Genomic DNA, 22,250 nt, shown 5'->3' with positions numbered 1-22,250 from the left:
CCGCTGCCGCCAGTAAACTTCCGCTAGCGTAGCGCCACTGCACTACGAATGCGTCACACGCGCACGCCGCACCACTCGACATGCATTCAAGCACCTGCTGAAGGTGCGTTTGCAACTGCGCTACTTTCCGGGCGCACTAGGTGCGTGCAGTATGTTGAGTCAAAGGGGCGCGTGCGATGGTGCGAAGTCACACTAGCATCTGATTTGTGCGCACGGGCCACTGTGTAGAGGCATAAAAGTCTTCCCAAGGTGGGCGGGTAAATGCGCATTCACATGTTTTCGCCTTGGACCTCATCGCCTCTGTTAGTTTTACACACAAGAAGGGGCACGCTCCGAGGTACAAGCCTCATTCTGGACTTGAGTGACTCCATTCACACTTGGAGGATCAAGCTGCCGCTGCAGGTTAGAAATGCCTATGTGCCTGGCCACTGGCCAGTGAGTTTGTATTAGGGTTAGGACAGCGAAAGATATAGGCTACATTGATATACGATATTATAGAATATCGCCGTAGTAAGTATCGACATAGAAGCACCAAAGAAAGTCTTGTAGGCATGCGTATTCAAATGCAGACATATATAAACAGGCAGAATACGGCACTGCGGTCGGCAAAGACTATAGAGTACAACGAGTTCAAATGGCTCTGAGCACTATGGAACTTAACTTCTGAGGTCATCAGTCCCCTAGAACTAAGAGCTACTTAAACCTAACTAACCTAAGGACATCACATACACCCATGCCCGAGGCAGGATTCGAACCTGCGACCGTAGCGGTCGCGTGGTTCTAGACTGTAGCGCCTGGAACCGCTCGGCCACAACGGCCGGCAGACGAGTGTCTGATCGGTTACTGCTGCTACAATGGCAGGTTATCAAGATTTATGTGAGTTTGAAGTGGTGCTATAGTCGGCGCACCAGCGATGGGATTTCCGAGATAACGATGAAGTGGGGATTTTCCCGTACGAACATTTCACGAGTGTGCGGCGAATATCAGGAATCCGGTGAAACATCAAATCTTCCACATCGCTGCGGCCGGAAAAAGATCCTCCAAGAATGGTATCAACGACGACTGAAGAGCATCGTTCAACGCGACAGAAGTGCAATACTTCCTCAAATTGCTGCAGATTTCAGTGCTTGGCCTTCCACAAGTGTCAGCGTGCAAACTATTCAACGACACCCCATCCATATGGGCTTTCGAAGCCGAAGACCCACTCGTGTACCCTTGATGACTGCACGACACAAAGGTTTACGTCTCTCTTGTAACCGTCAACACCGACACTGGACTGTTGATGACTGGAAATATGTCGCCTGTTCGTACGGGTCTCGTTTCATATTGTATCGAGCGGGTGGACGTGTACGGGTATGGAGACGACCTCATGAATCCGTCGACCCTGCGTGTCAGCAGGGGACTGTTCAAGCTGGTGGAGGCTCTGTAATTCTGGGGGGCGCGTGGAGTTGGAGTGATTTGGGACCCCTGATACGTCTAGATACGACTCTCACAGGTGATATGTACGTAAGCATCTTGTCTGACTACCTGCATCCTTTCATGTCTATTGTGCATTCCGACGGACTTGGGAAATTCCAGCACGACAGTGGGACACCAAAGCCGTCCAGAATTGCTTCAGACTGGCTCCAGGAACACTCCTCTGAGTCTGAACACTTCCGATGGCCACCAATGTCCCGAGACATGGAACATTATTGAGCATATCTGGGATGTCTTGCAACGTGCTGTTCAGAAGAGGTCTCCACCCCATCGTACTCATACTGATTTATGGCCAACCCTGCAGGATTCATGGCGTCGGTTCCGTCCAGCGTTACTTCACACATTAGTCGAGTCTATGCCACGTTGTGTTGCGGCATTTCTGCGTGCTCGCAGGGGCCCTGCACGATATTAGGTAGGTGTACCGGTTTCTTTGGCTCTCCAGTGTATTTTTTTTTTCCACTTCGAATCACCCATCTTTGGAGTACGTCAGATCAATCGCTTCTTAGATGCTTGTGCTCTCTTTTTCTCTCAATGTTTCTTCACTCTATTTGATCTCTTCTTTCTTTCCTCTTGATATCTGAATCGGTTTCCTGGTGTTGATCTTAACTTGGAACCTCTTAGTTTTGTCTTTGGTCACGGTCTTCGCCTTACCATTCTTTAACATGACTTCGGTAATCTGGAGTTCTCCAAAATACTTTTCCACTTCCTTAAACCAATTGGGTTTAGTCTATTTTTGTAAAAGAAGTCATAGATTTCTTTAGTTAATCTGTCGGGATTCATTCGGAGTATGTGTCCATAGAAACAATCCTCCATTTCCTCATTTCGGAGAGTCTCTCCGCCATTGCCAGTCCCAAGCCCGAGGCGCCATCTCACAAATGATGAGGAAGGAGGAGGTGGAGCAGTAACACCTCGTTAAAAAAACCTGGGTCCATCTGGCTCCGGATGGTAGCACCCTGTAAAGGCCCCTGCCTAGAGTTACCAGGTGAAACCTGGTCAACGGTCTCGAAGGTGGAAAAGGAATCTGATTCCCAACGGCGGAGAGAGCGGAAGCGCCTAGTGGAGTTAACAATGAAATAAAAATCAAATCAAAATCCAAAAGCGACTGTTCTCAAATTGAGCGGCCTTTGGTCAGCTTCTGCCTCCATGTAAGAGTCGGCTGTGAATAATCCTCCGGGGTGAACAACCTCGGTTGTAAAGAATGGCGGCTCTAGAAGTCACCCTCAGAACTCAAAGACTTATCAATCATGGAAAAGTGTGATGTGAAACTAATTACCCCAGGGTTCAACCGACCGCACATACGTGAGCAAGCACACATTCGGATTCTGGGGAGTCTGCAACGTCGCGCAAAGATGTATCGGAGCGTCGTGAAACCTCAGTGTAGTTTAATTATGACTGCATGCGTTTTTTCAACTGTGAGGAGCGGACTTTATGAATTAATAAAAGACTACTGAAAACCAAATTTAATTAAACTCTATTTTACATATAAATATGGAAATCTGAGGAAAAATAAATTTGTTTTACTACAGTATATGAGAAACAGACAGAGAAAACAACTCAGAAAGATAATGTAAACAAAGAAATTGTCAATCACGACACTTATTTTCTAAATAACTTGAAATAATTAATTTATTGGCATGTACTGCTGTTAGTCTATTAATCTCTGAGCAGAAATCACCTCACCAGCTTCTGATAACAGTAAAACTACTAGAACAGAAGTCCCTACAACAAAGAAATAATTTCTAGGTATCTGATACAGACTGGAACTAGATTCAGTAACTTCCCTCCAGATTGCGAATGAGTTACATCATAACAGCCGATGGAGTGGTATTCGTAAATATACCTATAATTCTGGTAAGTGTCTTCAATGTCTAGAGCTATTTTCTCTATTTTGTTTCTTCCACACTTCCAATATGCAATATGTCTGTTAGTCTGACTTTAGATTGCAAGGAGGTTACAAGTTTCAAGGTAAAAAAACTAAATGTACAGTTCCTATATTGTAAATATTTCACTATTAAAAAATGTGGAGCAGATTTCTCTGTTGTGAGTTTCAGGATGATAATAATATCCGATTGTATCGCCACAAAAAATCTATGTTACTGATATATAGGCTGGACAATGTCGATTAAAAATATCGCGTAGCTGATTCCGCTAATTCGATGTATCGCTGTCCGATATCCCAAACTAGTTTGTTTATGAGAGCCTGCCAGGCGTGCTGGCTGCGTGCGGCAACGAGGTTGCAGCAGAAACGTGTCCTCTAAAGGCAGGCTGACGACACCTAACTTTACTTACATTGAAGAGCAAAAGAAACTGGTACACCTGCCTCATATCGTGTAGGGCCCCCGCGAGCACGCAGAAGTGCCGCAACACGACGTGGCGTGGACTCGGCTAATGTGTGAAGTAGTGCTGGAGATACGTGACACCATGAATCCTACAGGGTTGTCCATAAATCCGTAAGAGTACAAGGGGGTGGAGATCATTTCCGAACAGCACGTTGCAAGGAATCCCAGATATGCTCAATAATGTTCATGTCTGGGGAGTTTGGTGGCAAGCGGAAGTTTGTAAACTCAGAAGAGTATTCCCAAGTCCGTCAGATTGCACAGTGGACATGAATGGATGCACTCGGTCAGACAGGATGCTTACGTACACGTCACCTGTCAGTCGTATCTAGACGTATCAAGGATCCCAGATCACTCCAACTGCACACGTCCCACACAATTACAGAGTCTCCACCAGCTTGAACAATCCGCTGCTGACATGCAGGCTTGATGAGATCATGAGGTTGTCTCTATTCCTGTACACGTCCATCCGCTCTATACAATTTGAAACGAGACTCGTACGAACAGGCAACATGTTTCCAGTCATCAACAGTTCGATATCGGTGTTGACAGTTACAGGCGAGACGTAAAGCTCTGTGTCGTGCAGTCAAGGGTACAAGAGTCGGCCTTCGGCTCCGAAATCCCATATGGATGGTGTTTCGTTGAATGGTTCGCACGCATTGAAATCTGCAGCAATCTGAGGAAGGGTTGCACTTCTGTCACGTTCAACAACTCTTCAGTCGTCGTTGATTCCATTCTTACAGTATCTTTTTCCGGCCGCAGCGATGTCGATTATTTGATATTTTACCGGATTCCTGATATTCGCGTACACTCGTGAAATGGTCGTGCCGTAGAATCCCCACATGATCGCTATCTTGGAAATGCTGTGTCCCACCGCTGGGGCGCCGACTATAACACCATGTTCAAACTCTTTTAAATCTTGATAACCTGCCATTGTAACAGCACTAACCGATCTAACAACTCCGCCAGACACTCGCCTTCTATAGGCGTATAGTGCCGTATTCTGCCTGTTTGCATCTCTCTGTATTTGAATGCGCATGCCTATACCAGTTTCGTTGGCGCTTCAGCGCATAAGGCTTCGTATGATGAACAAAACACTTGCTAGGTTCATAACCTTTGCAGTGAAGAAGCGTAGAATATGGAAGTGCATGAATTTTATTTGTCTCGCAAAACATGTAATCATAATGATGAACTCAAAAAAGGAGAAAACTTCATATTAACAGAACAAAGTAACCATCATCAAATCAACACATTTGGCAAGTCCTTCCATTTATATTAGGAATGCACAGTTTTTCTTCACTGTGAGAGCTCAAAGGTTGAAGCCCTGTAAATAATCCAAAAATCTGAACATTTTATTGTTGCTCTGATGAATTCGATTCGCTGGCTAAGCCGGATGCGTTGAGAGTTGAAATTTCTGAAGCACAGAGGGGTGCAGTTTCTGCGGTATATGGATATGCAACACACAGTGAATGATTGGCGGCTATTGAAGAAATATCAGACCTTAGATGTTGGGTTTCCGATTCATGTGCAAACTAATAAGTACTTTGTGGATGCTCATTTCTGCTAGACATATTAGTGTTGTTTTATTTGCTCTCGTCAATGCAAACTATTTATGAATCGAAGCAGTTCGTTAAGGAATCAGGACGGCTTCGACACTTCAAGACCCTCAGAATCACAAATCTTCTTGAACTTGTATTTATCTCAAGTACGAGTGAAGGCTTTCTATTTCGCTTGAGTTTCCCTTCGTTGTTTCCAAGTTGTTCTTATTTGTGGGTAACTGTAGACACTTATTTAGTTTCACTCTGTCTTAATAATCCACATAGTTAACCAGCCAGAAACAAGGAAGTGCACGGTAATAATGTTAAAATTGCATATGTTTCTCGTTAGAATACCCTGTGAAAGTGCTGACTCAAAGGAAAACTTGAATGCTTGCAAAAAACTTCTTGTTTTAACGGTGAGTAAGAGTATAGGAAAGCCTCAAACAGAGTGAACAGCGGACAGGCGCACGACTGTTGCGCGTGCCTCCCTGTGTGGGATGGGCTGACTACTCCACGTGCGCACAAATCAGGGGCATGCGTCGCTTTGCACCGCAGCATGCGCCTCCTTGCCTCTTCTTGCAGCGGCCGCATGCCACCAGTGCACACTGAAAGTAACACAGGTGTAAACGCATCCCAAATACGTGCAATACTCGCGCGCCTGTCCGCGATTTTGTTAGTTTGGTGCTTTTGTGGTAGCATTTTGACCGATAGTCTAATTAGAAACACATGGAATTTGAAAAATATTATCATGCTTTTCCTTGTCTGTGGTTGATTAACTCCGTGAGTTATAAAAACAGAATGAAATGAAATGATTGTATGCTTATACTATTCTTCACATCCTACAAACAACGGAGCCAAACAGTAACAAAATAAAAATTTTCGTTTGTACTCTGATGTTGCACGTGTTGAAAAGGATCGATTCCGGGGTCGTTCATGTGCTGAAGCGCTCCTCATTCCTTTATGAGCCCCTTTGGTTAACAAATAGTTGCGCCAACGACAGCAAAGGAAGGAATACGAAATTGTGTTTATAACGGAAATAGCTGCTTCTGCGTCTACTTTTTGTGATAAAAAGTATCCAGACCCCATATGTAATGCTGTATTGACCAGTAGAGGTCACGAGATGCACAGATGCCAGTATAAAAGGGCGCGGGAGTATTGCGTTGCCAGTACAGAAGCATTTAACAGCAGAGTGGGAGTCACCTGAGTAACAAATCCATCAGGGCCGTTTCAACCCTTCTAAACCTGTCCAAGTCGACTGCTGGTAACGTGATTGTGAGTTAATAATTCGAAGGAAGAACTGCAGCTAAACCAAGCGTAGCCAGACCTCTTGTACTGAAACCGAGCGAGGTGACGCTGTGGTTAGCACACTGGATTCGCATTCGGAAGGACGACGGTTCCAGCCATCCTTAGTTAGGTTTTCCGTGATTTCCCTAAAACGCTTCAGGCAAATGCCGGGATGGTTCTTTGAAAGATCACTGCCGATTTCTTATCCTGTCCTTCCCCAATCCGAGCTTGTGCTCCGTCTCTGATGATGATCTCGTTGTCTACAGGACGTTAAACACTCCACCACTAATACCCTCTTGTACTGGGAGACAGGGACCGCCAAGAATAGCAGAGAGTGCTCATAAAAATCGCATGAAATCAGCGGAAGAAATGACTCGTGAGTTCTAGGGTGCTAACGACAGTGCAGCTAGCACGCTGACTGGGCGTAGTGAATTACTAAGAATGGGTGCAGTGTTCGAGCAGCTCCTCATAAGCTACACTTTTCTGTGCTCAATGCTGAGTGATATCTGAGATGGTGTCAACACCAACAGCACGTCACAGTGAATGACTGCAAACGAGCGATTTACAGTGATGAATCACCTTATAACCCGTGGCAATCTGGCGGAAGGATTTGGATTTGGCAAATTCCTGGAGAACGTTACTTGCCGATATGTGTAGTGCCAACAGTGAAATACAGCGGGGGTGGTGTTATGGTATGCGATGTTTGTCGTGGTAATGGTGTGGTCCCCGTATTACGCTCAAGAAAATGCTATATGCAGAAGGGTAGGAACACATTTAAGAACACTGAGTGCTGGGTACAGTAGAGGAACAGTTCAGAGACGATGATTATGTCAGCGTGAAAGTTCGTACTGTCATGAAGCAGCATGTGAGAGGCATCCCAGAATTATAGTGCTCTGCCCAGAGTCCCAACCACAACGCAATGAAACACATTTGGCATGAGTTAGTACGTCGACTTCCCTCCAGACCCCAGTAGCCACCATTATCTTCAATTGAAGGCGCTATTAAGGCAATGCCGATAGGGACAGGCAATCATTCTGCATACGCTCTGGTAATGATTATCAATATTACTGGCGCTTTTGATAATCTTCCATGGCCGTCTCTCCTTGGTCATCTTAGTGCACTGGAGTGTCGAGAGGCACTGTACTACTGCTAAGAGACTGCTGCCACGGAAGACAGGCATATTAAAGATGACCGGGAAAAGAAATGATCATACCAAAAGGCTGTTCGTAGGGATTAGTTTGCTGCCAACGTTTTGAGGACTGGAGCACATACTACAGAACTCAACGTGGCAGCGAGAACCCAAGTGGACTGGTTGTTGTTGTGGTCTTCAGTCCTGAGACTGGTTTGATGCAGCTCTCCATGCTACTCTATCCTGTGCAAGCTTTTTCATCTCCCAGTACCTACTGCAACCTACATCCTTCTGAATCTGCTTAGTGTATTCATCTCTTGGTCTCCCTCTACGATTTTTACCCTCCACGCTGCCCTCCAATACTAAATTGGTTATCCCTTGATGCCTCAAAACATGTCCTACCAACCGATCCCTTCTTCTAGTCAAGTTGTGCCACAAACTTCTCTTCTCGCCAATCCTATTCAATACCTCCTCATTAGTTATGTGATCTACCCATCTAATCTTCAGCATTCTTCTGTAGCACCACATTTCGAAAGCTTCTATTCTCTTCTTGTCCAAACTATTTATCGTCCATGTTTCACTTCCATACATGGCTACACTCCATACGAATACTTTCAGAAATGACTTCCTGACACTTAAATCAATACTGGATGTTAACAAATTTCTCTTCTTCAGAAACGATTTCCTTGCCATTGCCAGCCTACATTTTATATCCTCTCTACTTCGACCATCATCAGTTATTTTGCTCCCCAAATAGCAAAACTCCTTTACTACTTTAAGTGCCTCATTTCCTAATCTAATTCCCTCAGCATCACCCGACTTAATTAGACTACATTCCATTATCCTTGTTTTGCTTTTGTTGATGTTCATCTTATATCCTCCTTTCAAGACACTGTCCATTCCATAGTGGACTGGTAGCATTTGTAAATGACATGTTTGCCGTAAGCAGTCAGTCCATAAGCATTATAGAAGTCAAGTGTAATGCAGCACTTCTTGAACTCGATGGATGGTGTCAAAGTGTCAAATTGTCACTAGCATCTCACAAAACTAAGTACTTCCTAATGAAAGGGGAACATAGCAAGAAATCCTAAAATGAAGTTAGACGATCTAACGATTAGAAGAAAACTAGTAACGAGACGTCAAGTGTCATTTCTGGATGAAAGCTGTAGAGTTGCACGTCGTATAGAGGAAGCAGTCAGGAAGTGTACAAAGGTGATACACATAATTATCACCATCGCCAATAAGCAATTTCTACTTCCCATGGAAACAATCAGACCATATCACCAATCTAGATTAGCAACAGCTGTAGGCTATGGCGTCAGCACTTGGGCTTATAGAGTGCAGAGTTCAGTGAGGGTTGCCTACTGCACTGCCCCGAATTATGCACTGTTAGTAATACTATAATCAGGAAAAAGAAGCCCTTCATTGAAAATTAAATGATATTAAGGATACATGGAACTCAGGCCAATACGATGAAGTATCGCATATTACAACTGTGGCAAACTGAATGGGACACTTCAGGCACAGGCAGTAGAAAATACTAATTTCTCCCTAATATCATGGAGAGAGGTTTGTTCACCCATCGAGCGCACTGATACTTCACCTGATAGGTCGCGGCCCATATACGATATATCTGTACAAACCCAAAGAGACAGAGGAATGATAGTGGCTCCTGTAGCAGTGTGGGCACTCCAGAGCACATATCGGGGGGCTGTGTACTCTACGAAGATGCAGCGGTTAATGGTTGTCAGGCATTATGGATGCTGTATCCCAAAACAGCCCTGAGGAAACCGTCAACTCGACTCAAGTGAACCAGATACATCTTGGAAGATACTGCAGCCACAGTATACAGGAAGGCCAAGGAAGACTTCACGCACCGTTCAATTACATATCAGAACGCTGCCATTCTGACTTGATGAGATACTCTACAGATGCACAAAAGGCAACTGTCAGGCACCATTGAATGAAATAATATCAGTCATCTCGCAGCTTCGAGAAAGATACATTGAGTAATGGAGACAGAGGTCCTTGAAATCCACATGCTTGCTTGAAAAAAACGCTCCTGTACAGAGTAGTATAATACATGGTTTGGATGATTCGTGTAAGGCTGATCTCTTGAATATAATAGAACACTCGTTATCAAATAAAGGGTCCATACATATTTTAATGATCGTAGATATGTATTCCAAATTCGCCTGGGCTCTTCCTGTGAAGATAAAGACTGTGACAGAAGTTGCACTTGTGTTTGAACAATTGCTCCTGACTGGTACAAAAGTGAAGTCTGGAAGTAAATAATTAAGCGATATGGAATATATCACTTGGGGTTTGGCGCCTTACATCGCTCCTGTCTAGAGCCTGCGTATCGGGAGAATGCCACATGCGTGCACAGTGACAGATGGTCCGAAGCGGGTTCAGTCGATTACGCAGTTCTAATTTTCATCCATCAGAGTACAGTAGTGCACATAGACATTCAAGAAAAGGTCAAGAGAATGGTTTTGTAAATTGTTCTATTTACTTCATGAAGGCTTTTTTGTTTGTTTATATTTGTACAGTTTTGTATATGTTTTAGTAGAGTGAATGATGCGTGAATGTGGTCTAAAGTAAATATGTAGATCGTTGTTCTGCTGATAAACGCTGTACGAACTAGCGTAAGAAATTTTTAAGACAGACGGAGTGGAATTTTATATCATAATATGTTAAGTAAGTTTATGGTAAAAGGAAAGCTAATTCGAGTGCAAATGAGAGTAGTTAATAATTTAAAGTAGTTAATGTAAAGTACAAAAAATACCAGAATGTTAACTATTTATATCGGGAAAAAGTACAGTTCGAAAGTGTGTTATTTGTTGATTGCTTAGTAATGAAAGGCGCGGACTAACCCCGGAGAATAATGTTCTTCTGTTGGCCATAAAGAAAACTGACCAATCACAACGGAGTATTCTTCACACGGCTTTTCTCTTGGATACAGAGAATGCTTACAGCTGTCTTAAGCAGTCGGAGCCCAGCCTTTCAATGGTACGGTCGTGTGCATTATGAACTCCGAAGAAAGTTATAGTTTGCCGGTTTTAAAGTGGATGAATATTTATTCCGGTGTGTGTTTTGGAAAGTACGGACTTTTAAGTAATTTTGTGTATGAGAAAAGAGTAATTCCGCGTGGCATATTGAGCAGATCGGTGACCAAAAACTTGAGTGCATTAGAGACCAGTAAACTTAATAGTGTGGCGAGCATTTTCGTTTAAGAACAATCTGTGCTTAGCAGCTGTTCAGATTTCGGGACATACGTTACCATAAACTTGCTAACACGAATGAAAGCGTTTGTGCATGACTTTGTTACTATTAGCACGGGCATGGCAGTGAACGTGTAAATTATCAGGGTTCAGAATATGCCGAAGTTTAGCCAGTATATTCACCTTTCATTCAAAATTAATACCTTTTCCCGATTCTTAGAATAGTTACGTTGTATGCAGCCTGATGCGAGATGCAGTACGGTAGGTTTCTGCTCGGTTTTCCTACCGGCGATCTGCTGCAACGAGTTCACAGGCAGGTGCAGGTAAAAGGACGGAAGGAACCACGCCGCCGCGTACTATTGAACAATCTCCAACATGAAAGCGAACATTGTGGAGTATCGGAATAACACCATTATAGCCTGTATGTAGATACAATTTAATTTTCATTGTTCATACACATACATGGCTCGACATTCTCCCACAAATTATTGAGGCATATAATCTAACTTAACATTGTACAATTAAGATGAGCTCTATCAATGTACATGCCAATGTAATTCTGAATACACCAAACAATTGTATTAAGATGGTGGACGTGCACCAGCGAAATTTCTACGTACGTGATTTTGTATGTTTTTCGAAAAACAAAAGTGGGTTTGAGAAGTCTTACCTTCCTAACTGGTAAATGGAAATATTGCTTGTGTCAAAGGTGCAGAGGACATGGCCAAGAACTTACATATTAAGGGACAGTGACGGCGAAGAAATTGCAGGGAGTTTTTACACAGACGAATTTCAGGAAAGTTCAGAATCGGCTGTGTTTCTCATAGAGCTATTCAGAAGGTGTTGCAGGAACACGGCTTTAGTGAAATGACGTGGTTTTACAGCATCATAAAACATTTGGGTGAAGGCTCGCGATTTGCCATATAGTGGGGTGCAAGGACCTCATGCAGTGCAGTAGCCTACGTCAGCGCTAGGAAGTGCATCAACAGAACTGCTAGTGATAGTAGTTTCTTTACTGATTGTCAGTTGAACTTCATATTCCTGATACAATTTCTATGGACCGGAATGGAACTGAAAAAGGGTCTGGCTTGTGGTGATATGGGAATTAATCTGCTTGACGAGGCATGCAAGGACTATGATTTAGCATATCCTGCAAATCAAGGGTTGGCAGAACGTCAAACTGCATATCATATTTTAGCCGATAAAGCCGAACAAATGAGTCGCAAAAGGAACATCGACACAGGACACTGTACTGTGGCATTTGCAGATGATAAAGCAAAATGTACCAAACTTAAACTGCGTGCTGGAATAAGTTTAATGCAAATAATGAGTGTGGCTCATTACACACTAAAGAAGAAGAAAGCTACAGGGTGTTAAAAAAGTTACATGCAATCATCAGTGGTGGTGGCAAAAGGCACCTTGAAGAATGAGAAGAAGAAGAAGAAGAAGAAGAAGAAAATAAGAAGAAGTTATGTTAAAATGGCTAGGTTCTGCCAATACCTAAGACTTCTGGTGGATTATTCCATTTTTAAATCCAACGTTAGCGGAGCTATCGACAATCGGCTCATTAGTGGTAAAAGCTGCCATCATAGCCCAAACAGTGAAGAAATACTCAGCAGCAACTACAGGACTCTAAAAGGTACAGTAGGGTGATGGAGACCGTCGCTATCGGTAAAGGATTAAATTCAAAACCATACAAGAAAGGGCTTGGTCTGACTATACTACCTGACAGACCGCTTAACAGTACTGGTCTTCTTAAATTCGTCAAGAAATACAAACTCCCAAGGTTTCATAGTGTGTTTATGCAGAATATTTTGTCAAAGACGATTAGAAAATGCAGGGATGTGGGATTGTGTATTTAGACGTCGCAGGGCCATCTAAAAAGTACTGGGTTGCGCATGTCAAAAGAAAACAGAACAATGTACTCTGCTTTCACTCGTATGAAAATGTACAGTCGAGGGAAGAATTGTACCACTACTTCGCCAATAGCCGTGTGCTCTGCAATTTTCTACGCTACCAACACTTCTATTCATACCTCTGTGGATATTTCTGTCGTAATGTCTCTCCGGACGAATGCACAAAAACAAGCAGCATGCACATCACCACGTCAATTTCTCAAGGATCCAAGTTTTGGCTAATAATACCGAGAAAATTTAAGAATCAGAACAACCAGGGGATATTCTACTTCTTAGTATGACCCGTTTCGAATGTAATATCGCAACTAATTCGTACGTTAACGCCAGGTTAATACATACTCCTTCCTACAATGGGACCAGGAGGCAAACTCTTTAAGATTCCCTGTATTCCAATCTATTTCCCATGACTTTTCGGACAATAGACCATTTCAGGTTGAGCTTCGTCAGCCAGGACACGAAACTGGTTGATTTTCGGTAAGAGGAAATCGTGGTACACCTTCGATTGAAAGAGCAGCAATAGCGGAACTGTAGGCATAAAATATAAAAACAGCCCACACACCAGTCAGTGCTCCACTCTGCAGCGGAAGGACAAGGCGATAGTACGTCAGAATTAAGAGTCCCTCAAGCCAACACGATTGAAATCTCACAATGACGACACTCAATATGATGAACTAATTACTTGTCAAAGACATATCCTCTCACAAACCTTTTGCTTTGGCGATGTTCAATAGTAATGACGAGATTATAGTTCTGATGCACTTTGAAGATGATATAACAACTCTTAGCGGTAGTTTCCTATACTTGGGAGGCACATTTATGAAGGATGATGGAAGCACTCCAGCAGAGACTTGGCGACTTACACATAATGCGTTCACCTATCTGTTTCAAGAAATAATACGAACTTAATGGGCTTCAAAGTCGATTGCATAAGAACTATTGGAATCACAACAACACACAAAGCTTACGTATACACATCAGCTTCAGACCTGAATGCTCTACAAAACACGTGATGTTTCATTGACGGGTCAATAAATAATAGCATAGCGAACCGCTATGAATGATAAGCAGGAACTGATTCTCGTTTGAAGTGCTACAGATAATAATGTGTACATTCAAGAAGCACAAGCTGCAGAAAAAAAAAACTGTTTTGGATAATTGGTGTAGAAAGTACCAAACATATCTATATCAAATGAGCCTCGCACGAACTTTTACGTGTGCTACACTCTGAAGGTGAGCTGCCATTAAGTTTCTCTTCATGGGAATTCTATGAGTATCCAGTTCTACCGACGACCTCGGGACATAGATGGTTGATCCGTTCAACTAGAAACGCCTCGATTCATTATTCAAGAGTTGCAGATAGACAGGAAATGGACTGTGGCTACGGGTGGCAGTGTATTCGACAACTGTAACATAGCCAAAGAGAAAGTGTTGCTGAATACAGTATTTTACCCATATGATAATCTACAGCTTGACTGGTTCGAGATTTAGCTCTTCTCACTATGAGGGCGATGAATTTGGAATTATGTTCAGCCCATAGAAGTTAAAAGAATTACGACCAGTTGTCATGAGTTATTGCTCGAAACCAAACGAAAGTATCAAAGCAGGCCCTATGGATATCTGCATTGAATTTCATTGACCAGAAAGCTTCCCACCAAACACAGCAGCAGACACATTATTGTTCAAAAAAATGGCTCTGAACACTATGGGACTTAACTACTGAGGTCATCAGTCCCCTAGAACTTAGAACTACTTAAACCTAACTAACCTAAGGACAGCACACACATCCATGCCCGAGGCAGGATTCGAACCTGCGACCATAGCGGTCACGCGGTTCCAAACTGACGCGCTTAGAGCCGCACGGCCACACCGGCCGGCACACATTATTGTTGCACGATCGAATTATTACTTATTCACCTCTCACAGGAAATGTGCAGCGATTCAGTGATTAATTGTGGTGGTGCTGCTTCACACCAGACGAACTCCATGATGGCACCTCAAAGGGTGAAGACCGTTGTGGACGTGCAGAGGTTTCACGAAGAATGGGGACAATATGTGTTCAAAGATCTTGCATTCGTTGCATTCGAAAACCCTGGCGAGTACTGATAATGTTTACAATAATCGTTGCTTCACCCAAATCGAATAGAACAGCACTGAGTGTCATGGCTCGCTGGACAGCTGCCTGGTTAACCCACGATCGCCATGGAAAGTGACGGCACAAAGGCAGACTGCAGTATCAACAAATGCTGACAGTGCTATGAATCTACAATCATAGCGAGAACATTTTTTTAAACAAACGATCGTGAAACAGTTTCATGGCTTCGTGACATTTTCAAAAGTCTGCCAATAAGGAACCTTGACGCTTGTAAGTGCTCAGCTATTCAGGGACTGAGGAAAAAGTATAGTGACAGAGATATAAATGATTGTATTTGTGCCTCGGAAAATGTACGGTTATTTTTAAGTTGGATTATCAATAAATGATATTGCCCTTTACTAAAACTGTCTATTTATTCCCATTCCTCCTCCTCCTCCTCCTCCTCCTCCTCCTCCTCCTCCTACAGGGTTCAGGTAAGTATATACTGCCTGTGCAGTTCGCTAGGTACTGGAGTTATAATTCTTGAAGGCTTTCAGTTTCATTCCAGTCCATAGAAATTGTATCCGGGAATATGAAGTTCAACTGGCAGTTTATAAAGAAACTACTTCACTAGCACCTTTGCTCATGCACTTCCAAGTATGGTATGCTACTGCACTATATGAGGTTTTTGCACCCTGTTATGTAGCAAATAGGAAGACCAAGAGATGAATACATTAAGCAGATTCAGAAGGACGTAGGTTGAAGTAGTTACTTGGAGATGAAGAAGCTTCCACAGGATAGTGTAGCATGGAGAGTTGCATCAAACCAGTCTCTGGACTGAAGACTGCAACAACAATAACAACAACATATAGCAAATCGCGAGCATGTACCCAAATGTTTTGAGATGTTGGAAAACCATGTCATTTCACTAAAGCCGTGTTCCTGCAACACCTTATGGAGAGCTCTACGAGAAAAACGTCTGATTCAGAACTTCTCTGAAATTCATCTGTGTAAAAATTCCCAGCGATTTCTTCACTGTCACTGTCTTTTATAATGTAAGTTCTTGGCTATGTCCTCTGTACTTTAGACACAGGAAATATCTTCTTTTACCAGTTAGGAAGGTAAGGCTTGTCAAACGCAGTTTTGTATTTCGAAATATACACAAAATCACGCACACAGAACTCTTTTTGTGCGGATCCACCATCTTAATAAATAATATTTAGAATTACATTGGCATGTACGTTGATAGAGCTCATCCTATTTGTGTAATGTCAAGTTCGATTAATTTCCTCAATAATTTGTGAGAGAATATCAAGTCATGTGTATGAATTATGAACACTAAATTGTATCTACATAGAGGTTATAATGGTCCTATTCAGATACTCCACAATGCTCGCTTTCGTGTGGAAGGCTGTTGAATAGTGGTATATCCCATATTGCTTAATTACTGACTTGCAAAATTCAACTTTATATCGGTCTGCAGCAATTGTTCAAACACCAATGCAACGTCCATCTCAGTCTTTATCTTCAGAGGAAGAGCCCAGGCCAATTCAGAATACATATCTACTATCATTAAAATATGTGTAAAACCTTTCTTTGATAATAAGTGTTCTATTATATTCACGAGATCAACCTTACATGAATCATCCAAACAATGTACTATGACTTGTCTGTACAGGACCGTTTTTTAAGCTATCTTCTGATCAAAGAACACGGCGGCATGATAGCGGAAATGCATTGACTCGCTCGCATCTATGCGAATGAACCTTCCAGGTAAGTGACAAGCATTGTTGTTTTATATTGCCTGAAACATGTGAATCTCACTTATAAAAGTGGCGGTTTCGGCGCAGTCAGTCATTCCAGTCTGGTTGCTCAGAGGAGTCACTTCCCTTCCTTCCGCTCGTGAGTAGAATGGCCAAAGTGACTGTCTGGCACTTCTCAATAGCTATCCAAGCACTCATCCCCTACTGCGTACACTGTCTAGAGTGACACTCTAGTGCTTCTCGATAGTAACCATCCCTGCATTCTTTTTATCCCCTCTTGGACCAACTCCCCATTGCTTCTTAATAGTAACCATGCCAGCATTCCCTTCATCTCCACTATCAGCTTTATGAAGCTGACGAAGATGCCACTGATAAGCTTCACAGCCTGGTCTTTGAAAATGATTCTACAGATATGTGGACATGATTTCTGTTCATCTCTCCCTCTCCCTCTCTATGAGTGTGAATCATAAGCCAGTTACTTAACATTATGGTTTTTGTTTATGTCTGTTGCAGACTTCTTCAACCAGTTCGAAGGTATGGGGTTGGATAAAGTGCTGTGGCTGAACCTTTAAGCCATTGGTTCAATGCTGCTTCAGTCTCCCATAGTAATTAGCGATAACTGTGATAATGTTCTGGATATCTCCCTACTAGTAGAGCCAACAATACTCTCTACATTGAGCTCATGGGAATTGATGCCAGTCACTGAAGAGCGAATATGTGAATAGTAGTTCTTTCCATTCTTCTACAATCAATACTAACACCTCCCCACCTCCCCCCCCACACACACCCAATATACACACAATTGCATGCATGCATTACTAACGTTATGTGTTTTTTGTCTGCTTGTAGGTGCATTCTATTATGGTAAATACTGGACGAATGTGTTAACAGCTTATGAAACCATTCTCCAGCATTTTTGTGGGGTACAACGTTGGTTACTGAGCAGTGAAACATAGAGAGTAGTTCTTTCTATTCCTCTCCTAACAATACTAACTCCCAACACATGCACTGAAGCATGCATGGATTATTAACACAGTACATTCTTGTTTGTTTTTAGATGCATTTTATGATGGAGACAGCAGCCAACAGGATCCCATAAACTAATTCGAGTGTGATGAATTTTGAACCTGAGTTGAAACACTATAGACGCCTACATGTAACTGATCTTTTTTTAAGTGATCCATTATACTTAATATTTTCCTCCTACTGTCCATGCAGGTGACGTAGAGGAGATAATGGGTGGCAAACTTGCACCTGCAGCAGCAGCCATTGACTCAATAACGAAGGTACACCAGTAGTCGGACATGTAGCAGCCCAGCCCATCATCTGTGCTGATGTTCCAACAGTCTGGTCTGCTGCCCACGAAGATACCCACAACCAGCCATGCAGTAGCCCACTCTGCTGCCCATGATGTTGATGTACCCATAGCCAGGCATGCAGCAGCCTGCTCTGCCATCAATGATGGTTTACCCATAGCCAGCCATACACCTTGGCAGCAGTTGCGTCCACCATCTGCGATGAGGCATCCATGGCTAGCTATGCAGGAGGCTACTCTCCATCATCTGCAGAGCAGCCCAGCCTGTCGACGTCCCAGGCTAGTCTGTGGCACTGAATCATGACTTCGGTCAGTTTGCAATGGTCTTGGCCATGCTCTTCGTGCCATGGCCCACCTTGTAATCATCACCAGAACCACTGCAGATAACTGCAACTTCACGCTGAGTCTAGCACAAGCAGCACACCCACTCAAGTGAGTCCTGCAGCTGCTCTAGACTAATCAACGATAGCTGTCACATTTGGGGACAAGATATCACGTGTACACACTGATAACTCGAATGTCAGCTGCCGTGATCCAACCACATTCTTTAATACTTGTGAAGCAGTTCTGGAAAGAGAGATGCCCAGATACACCAGTCCCACTGTTAAGTAAAAAGTGCTTCTGTACTGTGACCTGACGCACCGCCCGAAATAGATGAATGATGCTCATCAGCAGAAGAACCTCATCACAGTTTGGGTGAGAAATGGCGTCATATCAGAGGGCATGTCAATCAGAGTGGTTTGGAATTTTTACCAAGAGGGTCACACTGGGACATTTTTCCGAAATGCATGAAACAGGATGTGGTAAGGCGCTTACTCTTGTCTCGATATAAGCTTTTATGTCTTTGATACATTTATTGGGGGGGGGGGGCAGTTTCATCTCTCTTCCGCAAGTACATCAAACTGATACACAAAGTGACTTTCCTGGCAGGCCAAGCGTAGCAAATTGACACTCAAATTCTAAGACATATGTTTAATTTGTATAAACAGCTGATCTGAATTCGAATTGATGTATAGTTGCACTGACCTCCTGGAAAGACTGTGTACTTTTGGTTCCGAAATTCGTTCACAGATAGTGTGGCAGTGGACTCTTTTAGTTTGCCCTGCAGTCAACTGTTTTCTTGTATTTACGACCTCTGCTACACTGGCGATAAGTCGCGCGGCAATGGTACTACTGGTTATGTGTGTTTGAAGTCGTGTTTCTGTGAAATTCTGTGGTTGTTTTCTTGTGAGTTTGTGACTGTGACCAACACTGAAACATTGCAGGTTGGCTGGACGAGGAAAGCGAATTCAGTGAGAGTGAGGGCAGTAGGTTTGGCGAATTATCTGATGGTGATGATCCTGCATACTCTCCTGGGTGTTCTGATCGTGATTCCGTCGATTTTTATGCAGCTGGACCGAGGAAAGGAATAAGACCAACTGTTGGGGATTTGCTATAATGTGCCTCCTAGAGACGACGCCAAAGTTATTTGGCATGATGAAACTGGAACTATGAGACTTGTTCATCTTCGCCTGAAGATGGTGGATACGCAACCCATTGAAACGTCCGACTAGAAAACGACGCCACTCGGCTGATAACCCGTGAAGACTTCGTAGTTGAAATACGCCGAGAAAGCCTGCAATCGCATATAACATCTCCTCTGTTGGACAAGTGCTCACAGCTCTTAATGTGTGCATTTTGGAGCCATGTTTACTACACATTTTTGTCTTGTTTTGTTCCATACTACCACCGCTGAAAGTTGCCTACCCTACAATCTTCTCAACAAGAGTACCAGTACCTATATTTGACTGTCAGAGGTATCAGACTGGTTTTCGCTTATAACTTTCGACTCGTTCGTTTCTGGTACAGAGAGCCCTGCCTGAGGTTGATACATTTATTCTTCTCTGCAACCTAGAAAATTTATAATGCCATGACTGAATACATTTACAGGCACCGGTGCCTATAACTTTGACACGCTGTAGCGTCCTTGTATGATGTTTCCGGACGTGGGTTCCTATTCAAAATATTATGCATTCACTCTCCTCTCGCAAGTCCTAGAAGTTTATAGCGGGAATTTCCGAATGCTCTGTATAAGTAAAGAAAGCTTTGTAAAAAACCAACAAATAATTTCGTAAATAAAAGAACAAAATATGAATAAAGAACAAAAAATTGTCGTAAAATTGTGTTGCGAAAAAGAAATTGTTAATAACGAACCATAAAGTTAATTTGTTATATCATTGCTATAGAATTATTGTTTATAACAAACCTGAACTTCTCCCCCAAGATGCTCAGACCTAATATGAAGAGCTGTACACAGTTAAACTAGTTACAAAAGACGATAAGGATGGAAGCGGGAGCTTCCCGCCGTTTTATTGTGCTCTCATAGGCTGACAGAAAGAGGAAGATAAAACGGATTTTCCGCCAATTTTATACCTTGTGAGCAGTATCGAGTTATGTCATGGTCTTGATTATAAGTAATCCATTTGCTTAAGGCGTATGGATAGGACCATGTGACTGATATTGGCCTTGCATGTATGTTGCCCAGATGCGCAACCTGACACTGGACGTGTAACGTGATACCACCCTCATTAGTTCCCTTATCAGTTCGTAGAATCTCAGCTATAACTGGCACTGATAACGTACCTAAGGTATCGAAATTAGGCCAGAGGCCGTGGCTGGCTGAATGGAAAGGTCGTGTTGCAACTCTTTGTTTCATTATATTCCTATTTCTACAAACTCCAGTGTTCCTTCTTCTTCTTTTCGCCTTTCCCGTTTCTTATAGTGTCGACATCGTTATATAGGTTTTGGCAATGTTAGTAGTAGATTATGGCTGGATGCCCTTCGTGACACCACCACTCCCCACGAGACGGATGTTTTGTACTCCATCTGTCTGCGTCTAGAGTAACCTCACGTTAAAGTACGGGAACGTTTTCCTAAATGTTTCGTTATGGTGGATAGGAGGCGGAAAGTGAAGACCAGCTCGATATTCACCTAGCTGGATGTGGAAAACCGCTCAAAATCCACATCCAGGCTGACTAACTCATCAGCTCTCATCGTTAATTCGTGAGGCGGATTCGATCTGGGATGGACTCACCTCCTGGTATCCCAGACGCAGCGCATTATCTCACCCGTCTATCCAGGCCGTCATCTCACGAGAAGACCATGAACCTACAGTCAGATATATTCCAGCTCAAAGAAAGACCTGCCAACATTTGTCCATGCCCCTTCGCAAGGAACGGGAGAGGGCGGTGGCAGTGATACACGAGGTAGCCCCACCATGCATCAAGAGGAAAGTAGCTTGAGGAGTATAAATGTAAAAAATGGTTCAAATGGCTCTGAGCACTATGGGACTTAACATCTCAGGTTATCAGTCCCCTAGAACTTAGAACTACTTAAACCTAACTAACGTAAGGACATCACACACATCCATGCCCGAGGCAGGATTCGAACCTAGGCTGAAGCGCCTAGAACCGCTCGGCCACCAGCGGCCGGCTGTATAGATGGAGACGTAGGTGCTGTCGTAGATGTCTGAGTAGCACAGATGAGCTGCCGAAGCGACTTTTTCCCTGATTGCACTTGGGAGCATGGTGGCTCAAATTCTGTCTGGCCACCCAAATACAGGTTTTCCTTGATTTCCTTAAAACGCAAAGACAAATTCCGGGATGGTTCCAATGAAAACGAGCTTGTGATTCGTCTCTGATGACCGTGTCGTCGAGGGGGCGTTAATTTCTCATCTGTGTTTCTCCTTCCTTTGCACTGACGAACCTGAGTGTGCGACTGATTACTCACAGAGTCAAATCACTCCTCGTACTTCATGTGTCGAGGCTAGTAAGTCACTCTACAGTTGTGAGCTACAAGTCCAGTAGCCAGACTGATTTCGTAAAGTAGATGGCTGGGATCTGACACGAATAAGAGTCATATATATCAAACAAATGCAACATCTCGCTCAGCACGTAGATATTAAGGATTATTTTATTCATTTTCAATACACAGTGCACCGTTCACATTTTTTATTTCATTCACTTGGCATTTCGGGAATGGTCTAATACTTTCACAAGTTTACATATACACAAACAACAACTTTCTATGGTTAATAATTATAATCACGCCTATTTACAACTATGATTCCTCTGGTTCTGAATTTTCTGCGGATTTAGCCTTCTAATGAGAAAGAGATAAGGTCAGTTTTATTTTCGTGTTGACCAACTAAGATCACCCA

The sequence above is a fragment of the Schistocerca serialis genome, chromosome 1 (assembly GCF_023864345.2).
Source record: "Schistocerca serialis cubense isolate TAMUIC-IGC-003099 chromosome 1, iqSchSeri2.2, whole genome shotgun sequence".
Classification (NCBI taxonomy): Eukaryota; Metazoa; Arthropoda; class Insecta; order Orthoptera; family Acrididae; genus Schistocerca; species Schistocerca serialis.
This window is presented reverse-complemented; position numbering follows the sequence as displayed.